The sequence below is a fragment of the Nannospalax galili genome, unplaced genomic scaffold (assembly GCF_000622305.1).
Source record: "Nannospalax galili isolate Female #2095 unplaced genomic scaffold, S.galili_v1.0 scaffold762, whole genome shotgun sequence".
Lineage (NCBI taxonomy): Eukaryota > Metazoa > Chordata > Mammalia > Rodentia > Spalacidae > Nannospalax > Nannospalax galili.
The window spans coordinates 3,435,451-3,443,958 of record NW_008350126.1 but is presented as its reverse complement, the minus strand read 5'-3'; the positions used below and the strand labels follow the sequence as shown (position 1 = coordinate 3,443,958).

Sequence of the window (8,508 nt, the reverse complement as noted above, 5' to 3'; positions counted from 1 at the left end):
TAAAATACCCTGCTTTTCAATGCTGGCAAGCAATTCATCAAAATAATAGGTGATAGATAGATAGATAGAGATAGATAGATAGATAGATAGATAGATAGATAGATAGATAGATGATAGATGATAGATATAAATAAATAAGGCCAGCGAGATGGCTCAGTGAGTTAAAGGCGCTTGCCACCAAATCTGAAGACCTGAGTTTGGTCCCCAGGACCCACATGGTGGAAGGAGAGAACTCAGTTCTGAAAGTTGTCCTCTGACCTCCACGCGTACACATCCATTCATACACACACTAAATAAATAAATGAAATGAAAAGAGAACAAATAAATGAAAGTGTTGGGCTGAGATGCAGCTTAGTCAGTAGAATCCTTGCCTAGTTTGCACAAAGGCCTGGGTTCTATTACCAGCACCACATAAACCAGGCATGGTAGTGCATGCCTATAACTCCAGCACTCAGGAGATAGATACAGGAAGATCAGAATTTCAAGGTCGTTTTCAGTTACATAGCCAATTCCAGGCTGCCTGGAATACATGGAATTCTCTCAATTCTCTCTCTCTTTCTCTGTGTGTGTGTGTGTGTGTGTGTGTGTGTGTGTGTGTGTGTGTGTGTATCTGTCTCTTTCAATAAATAGATAAATAAATAGGTCTAGGGTTTATCTAGCTAGATCCTAGAGGTGGCCTTGCTGCAAAGGGCAGTCATGGAACTGACTGACAGGCCAACTAATGACAAACCAGATCTGAAGCTCTGCCTCTCTGTTTTTGTATACTAGGCTTCTGGATTTCTTAGAAAAGTTTTGATGTCTGGTGACTGTAGCCAGTGTGAGGACTCAATTATAGGACTACTCTCCTATCACTGTACTGTTTATTGATTATCTCATTATATGCGTTTTTTGAGACAGGTCTCTGTGGCCCCAGCTGGCTTGGAACACTCTATGTAAACCAGGCTGGCCTTGATCTCACAGAGATCTACCTGTCTTTGTCTCCTGAGTGATAGGATTAAAGGCATGAGTCACTGTGCTTGGCTCATATATATTTTTTTAATATTTTGTTTATTATTTTTATTTTATGTGTATGAGTGTATTGCCTGCATATATGTGAGTGTACCCATGTCATGCAATACCAAGGAGGTTAGAGAGGGCTTCAGATTTCCCTGGAACTGGAATTAAGCACGGTTCGTAGCCGCCGTGTGGGTGTTGGGAATCTAACCCCAGGTCCTCTGCAAGAGCAGTCAGTGCTCTTAACTGCTGAGCCATCTCTCCAGCCCCATGACTCATACCTTTTAATTAATCTTTGTGATCAGAAGTTCAGACAGTTCCTAGGGACCTGTAAGTTATCATTCTGTTGTTTTGTTTTCAAGTGAAGCTTTATAACATGTGCCGGTATGGTGCCCATCGGCACTTGGTCTGGGATGGTATTTTGGTATTCACCTTTGGATTCCTTTATCTGACCAAGCATTGACTTCATGCCTCTCTGCACCACAGCCCTGATATGAATTTCAGAAATTCCTGCTGTCCCCCAGCCTCTGCCTCCCAGCAGCTCCCTCTCCTGCCCTCAGATTCTGCCACATGATTCTAGCAACAGGACGTTTGTGAACATGCCTGGCCTAATCCTTCAAAAACTGGTGATTGGTGGTGATGGTGGGTGGTGGTGGTGGTGGTGGTGGTGTTTGTATGTGTGTGAAACTGAGTAATAGAAAAGGGTCAAATAGCAGTCCCTATGGAAGGAATAGCTTTAAACAATGGGAAGCTAAGATGTTAAATAACTCTTACTCAAGCTAAGTAAGAAAGATCTCTACACTGGCTACAAGGTTTCCCCCAGACAAAAGCAGCTGAGGGTTTGAATGCATTTCAAAGCCTTTCCAAATGACTCAGGAAAAGAGCAGAAAGGGACCATTCTGCAAAGGAGAGGAAAGTGTTGCAAGTTCCATAATGCAAAAAACAGAAGCAAGTCTTCAAGCTCAGCCACTGCACAGAGTATGCATGTAAGTGTCACATCTGCTCATTCAGATTAAACAAGAGATGTGAGTGAAGGTGTGGGTGGAAGAGACAGCGGGAAGCAGGGGCTACATGAAAAATGGTCAGGACTTTGAAGGCAGCTCACAGCATCCATTGCAAAACATTGCCGATGGAGCAAGGCTTGTGGCAGCTGACAACTGGGACATGGCCAGCAGGGTTGCAAGGATGTGAAATCTTCAATTGTGAAATGTGTTCTAGCAAAAATCATTTTACTAAGAATAAGAAATGACACATCCACTCTGCGATGCGGCTCAGAGCAAGAAGGCGCAAAGCTTATCTAAACATTTCTGCGAAGTCTTGCCCTGGATGGTTTACTGGAAAGAGCCATGGTTGCAACTCAGGCCTGGATTCTAGTGCATTCTGTACTCTGGTCTTACCGAGGGGGTTAGTTCACATTAATGAGAGGGTCAGTTCACATTACTGAGGGTCTGTTCCCTCATCTAAGTCCTGGGGGAGAAGCACTGGGTGATGTAGCAGGAATAGTTCTTCAGCTGGAGCTCCAGCCTGGGGTGCAGTAAGGGAAGCCTACAGGTGTGGGCTTTGCTGTGGAGCTTCCTCATTCACTGACTCCATGCTGCCTGTCACTTGCACGTTACAACGTGTGCAAGGAAACTGCCTCTCTGAATTGCACACCAGCGGACTTAGAGACAAAATTGCCTTCTGTAGGTTCGTTTCAGTAAGATGAAGGTGAATGCTGTGTCTGGTGAATAAGAAGCCTGGAAACTGGGTGCTTGACCACACTTCTGGCCTTCTGAGAAACTTCCAGTTTCATAGGCTCTGAGCAACCCTTCAGACGTGCTCATGCTCTGGCTGCTGTTGCTCAAAGACAATCACCCCGGCTGCAGCCACACACTCGGGGCATCTTGCCAGACTCTGCACGGTCAGAATGATAGAAAAGTGATAGAAAAGCTGGTTCTCGGCCATCACCACAGGGTACAGGCAGTAAAGCCCAGTGGTGGGGACTAAGTAGGAAGCAGGAGTCTCTAGCCCAGTCTCACTGTTTATCAGCACCGTGAATGGGGCAGGCCACTGTCTTCAGTTGCTCCCTGCTTCAGTTTCTTCTTTTGTCAATCATTTCTAGTGATACTGTTCTCAATATGTTTTGAGGATAAAATAATTGAGAATTATCTTGCTTAGGAAAGTACTTGAAACATAAATTGGTGTGTGTTAGGTGTTTCTGTCCATAATCAAAACTCAGCCTGCAGCTGGCAATGTGGTTCAGTTGAGGGAATGTTTCCCTACTTAGCATGCACGAGGCCTTGGGTTCAATCCCTAGCCCTGAACCAGCTGGATGTGGTAACTCATACCTATTTTCCCAGCACCCAGGAAGCGGAGGCAGGAGGATCAGGAGTTCAAGGCCATCAAGGCTAGAGAGAGAATTCCAGGCTAGCAACAGACCCCCTGATGAACTAGTCTTCATCAGGAAAACTAGTTCTTCAACCAAGACCTGTATAAGGCACATACACAGATGTGAGTGTGTACATGCTAAATGGACATGGATAGTGAATTTTGTCATGATGCCAGGCCTGTCCTCAATTCCATTGAACAATTCCACAAGACCGCATCCCAGAGATGAATGGGGTGGCAGGTCACTAATTCTTCCATTTATTGAGTGAGTAGCCACTGGGTGCCAGATATCCCTTGGAGTTGAACAAGGTCCTGTTCTTGTTGTAGACAATGAGTTCTGTGAACAGGAACCAGAGGAGGGGTACCGAGTGAAAGGCCTGTCAGGCTTTGGGGCTAAGGGAAACTTGTGGAACCGAGAGGCCTCACAGAGGGGCTTGGTGGTTGGAGAGGAGGCTGGGTAAATCTGGTCCCTAGGGACCAGAGGGAACTGAAGCTTCGAGGCAGTGAGTGAGTCAGATGGGAGAGCAGCAGGCTCCAGGAGCACAGGAACAGCAGGGCACATGAGTTACATATGCTGTTTTTTTTTTTTTTTCCTTTGTTTTGAGACAGGGTCATATATAGTCTACGCTGGCCTTAAATTTCTGATCCTTCTGCCTCCACTTCCCACCTGGCTTACACAGCACTAAAGATCAAACACAGGGCCTCATGCATGCGAGCCAAGGACTTTACCAACTTTTTCCTTCATTTTTTTCTTTACATTAAGTTTTTATTATTTTATTTTTATTTTAGGTGTATGAGTGTTTTGCTTACATGTATATAAGTATACATATGCATGCAATGCCAGTGGAGGCCAGAAGAGGGAATTGGATACCCTGAAACTAGAGTTACAGATGGATGTTAGCTACTATGTGGGTGCTGGGAACTAACTCAGGTCCTCTGCATAAACAGTCAGTGTTCTTTTTAAAAAAATTTTTAATTGAATTTTTGTGTATTTCATATAGAACATCTTAATCAACTTTATACCCCTTCCCCACTGGCACCCACCCATAGCCCCCCACTAGAGTTCACATAGTCTGTCATTTGTGTTAAAGCCTATCATATCAAGTTAGTATCCCCAGATCTACCTCAGTGCAAATTCATCCACTGACGTCCAGTCAGCCTATCTAGAGTCCCCCCGCCGCCTTTAAGAAAATCAGCTCTTCCTCACCCAGCAGTAATCAGTTGTCAACAATACTTCAACTAAGATTGGGGCCTGCTCCCCATTTCCACGGTTCTGTGCTGGGTTTTGATTGAGTTTGCATGGGTCTTGTGCTTGCTGATACCATTGCTGTAGGTTCATATGAGAAGGGTCCCAGGACCATATACGACTCTATTTCCATGTGGTCATGTACCTCCTCCCTGGTTCTTATAATCTTTCTGCCCACTCTTCCGCAATGGTCCCTGAGATGGATTTTAATATAGGAGTCCTGTCCAAAGACCCACACTCTGCAGGCTCTTACTCTCCATGATTTGGTCATTTGTGACTTTTTGTGTTCTTGGCTTTCTGTTGCATGAAGGAGCTTCATTAATGAGAGTTGAGAAAGGCATCAGTGTTCTCTTCATCCCTTGTTCTATGTTCCGTGAGCCTTAGGTGTAGAGCTTGCATTGTAGATATGTCACTTAGCCTCGGGCAATTCACAGACAATCTCTGTGTGTGACCAGTTGTGGAACTCTGTAATAATCTCTGCCTGTTGAAAATGAAGCTTCTTTGATGGGTGATGACTGGGATGCTTGTCTGTAAATTTAAGGATTCATATTTTGCACATAGTAAGAAATTACATTTGTCTAGGGATATGAGAGCCTTGGAGTTTTTTCTAAGATCTATGATCTCTCCAGCTATGTGTATTTGGCTAGGTTTATAGTGCCACACATGAATTTCCTTCCATTGAGTGACAGCCAGTGTTCTTAACTACTTAGCCATCTCTCCAGATCCCACATTAATTTATTTATTGTGTGTGTACGTACATGCATGTGTGCAGGCATGTGCAATGGCGAGTATATGGAGGTCCGAGGATAACTTGTGGGAGCTGATTCTTTCCTTCCACTATATATGAGTTCTAGGGATCAAATTTATGTTGTTAGTCTTGGTGGCAAGCACCGTTACCCACTAAGCCATCTCCCTGGCACCCAACTGAGTTGTCATATGCACAGTAAGAATTGATTTAGTGAAGTGAGGATGGAACTCAGTGGTAAAGCCTTTGCCTAGCATTCATGAGGCCCTGGGTTCTATCCTCAGAACCAGAAAAGAAAAGGAAAAATAATCACTATAGGGATGCGGTTGGGAGTCTGTGCAAGTTACACAAAATCATGATGCCTCAGTTTCCTCATCTGAGAAGCAGTATGTAGAGCTGTACATGCTATCTGTCTCATGCAATGAGGACTTCCATCTTTTGCTGCTCCATGGAAAGGCAAGGGTGTCCAGAGTTAGCAGGGGTGTCCAGAGGTTCCAGAGATCTGGAAGCTGTGGGGACTCTGGCCCCTGGGGTTCCTGGTGTGGAGCACCTCCATCTTTCCAGGGGAAGCAGATCACCAGACAGCAGGTTGACTGGAGACAGTGAGTGTGACCCAGGGATTCAGCAGTACCATGTTTTGAATGTGAAATGCCCCCATAGGCTCATGTGTTTGAACACTTAATCCCCAGCTGTGGTGCTGTTTTGGAAAGTTGTGGAACCTTTAGAAAGCAGAGCCCTCACTGTGGGTGGGCCTTAATATTTTATAGCCCAGTCCTACCTCCTGTTCAAGCTCTCCACTTTCAGCTTGCAGATGCAGCTTGACCATAGACAGCCCCATGCTCCTGCCATCATGCTGTCCCACTACAGCGAACTATAAGTCTAGGTTGCTTCTTGTCAGATATTTTGTCATAGTTATGAGAAAAGTACCTAATACAGTCAGGTTAGCCAAAGCTGAGCCCACATGCCTTCCTTCTCTAGGGAGTGCCCCAGCTTGGCTGCTTTTCTGGCTCTGGCTGGTCAGCATAGCTCCAAGGGCAGGACCACACTGACAATGCCTGGGCCATATAGCACTTTTCCATAATGCACTAGAAGATAACTCGGGTTGTGTGGACTCCTAGCATGATTCCCTTAGGCTCAGTTGTTCCAGGCCCCGATATTTGCTCCCTGGGGCGGCCATCTTGGAATCTTCACCTCTTGCATCACCAGCATCCAGCCTGACTCTGGCCTCCCTGGGGCCTTGCTGGCTTCACCAAGGCTTTCCTGCTGCAGTAAGCTGACTGCCAGAGATCCTGCAGAAGACCAGGCACTTTCCATCACCTAGGAACTTAGATGGGGACACTGGACTGGGCTTCTGGCTTCCCTAGAGACCACAGAGCATCACAAGGCAAATTGTGAGCTGTGAGAGCCTGGAGCCAGCAGGTAAATGGTACTTACAGAGTTTAGTGGCATGGAAGCTTAGCGACCGAACACTGTGTCATGGGAAGGCCTAGCTGGCCCAGCCAGGTACCACATCTCCTGGTCCTTGTGTTTTTCTTTCTCTGTTTCTTCCTTTCACCCTTTTTTCCATCCCACATGCAGTTCTGGAATCAGACCTCCCTGGAAAGTCTTCACTCTGCTCTCACTCAGGCTCCCATTTCCGGGAAACCCAGACCCATCCAATTTCTCTCACTTTTTCTGAAACTGGAAATGTGAAACCCAGTACTCTTCTCAAAAATAAATTTTCTTATAGGAGGTTGTGCTGGACAGCTTTAGTGTCAACTTGACACACCTGGGTTGAGGGAGCCTCAACTGGGGAATTGCCTCCATTGAACTGGCCTGTGGCCATGTCTGTGGGGTATTTCCTTGATTGTTGTGGGAGGTGGGAGGGCTCAGCTCACTGTTGATAGTGTCACCCATGGGCAGGTAGGCCTGTGTTGCATAAGAAAGCAGGCTGAGCAGGGGCCAGGGGAGCAAGTCAGTAAACAGCGTTCCTCCCTGGCCTGACCTCCAGCTCCTACCTCCAGGTTCCTTCCCTGAGTTCCTACCTTGGGCTCCCTGATGAACTGTGACCCAGGAGATGTAAGACAAATAAATCCTTTCCTCCTCAAGTTGGCATTGGTCAGAGGATTTTGTCACATCAGTGGAGAAACAAACTAGGACACACATCCTTCACTAAAAGCAGCAAACAGTAAGGTGACACTTTCAGTCTTGCAGAGAAATTGCTGTCCGTTTTTCCTGTCTGTCATAAAGCTAGGACAGTCACTCCTGATGCAGAAGAACTCGCACATTTCAGCAGTGTTGCTTACTTTCTTATCAGGTTCTGATGAGGGTGATGACGAACCTCTAATCCCAGCACTGGAGAGGCAGAGGCACAGGTTCCCTGGAGCTCACTGGCCAGCCAGTCTAGCCAATCAGTGAGCTCCATGTTCATTGAAAGACTAAAAAAAAGAGGCGGAGAGCAATTGAAGAAAACACCTGATGTTAACCTCTGGCCTCCACCTGAGGATGCTCACATTGCACCCATCTATCTGCATACACATGCCCACACATACATATAACACACACACACCACATTATGAAAGAGGAAGAGCTGAATAGACACATGAGATTTGCAAAACTTAGATGAGAGAGAGAGTTGGGGATTTCTGGGCTTTCTGCTGTTCTTTTTTTTTATAATTTAAAATTTTATTTTTACATAAAGATTAAAGACACATTCCAGAGCAAGAGTACATCTCTTTCAAAGGTGGCTATAAATTTTTAGGTTCACAGTTGAATTAATACAGTCACACAATATTGAACTCAGTATAAACCCTGTAAGGCATAAAATCGAATGAGATTTTACCCTTTAAAGAAGATCTTCATTTCATTTTAAGATATGCTGTTTCGTACATTTTAAATGCTACTAACACTTACATGGTTGTACATGTGTCTTTAATCTTTATGTATCTGATTATTACTAGTCACGGTTGGTTACACTTGGATCCTTAGTACCTGAGTATGGATATAAAGTCATCAGGGAGATTTCACTGGTAATGTTTATCACCTTTAGTATTTAACATGAAGTACATTTTTATGCTTCCTCCTCAAATACGTCTTTTTTAAAATTTGTTGATTTTTCTGTGTGTATATCATACAGAACATCCCACACAATCTGGGCTACGGTATGCCCTCTGTTATT

At 45.1% G+C, this 8,508-nt stretch overlaps 1 pseudogene; it reads left to right on the top strand.

Annotated features, from left to right (window-relative positions):
* LOC103745435 overlaps window positions 1-8,508 on the top strand; it is a 70,502-nt pseudogene that overhangs the window by 1,719 nt on the left and 60,275 nt on the right.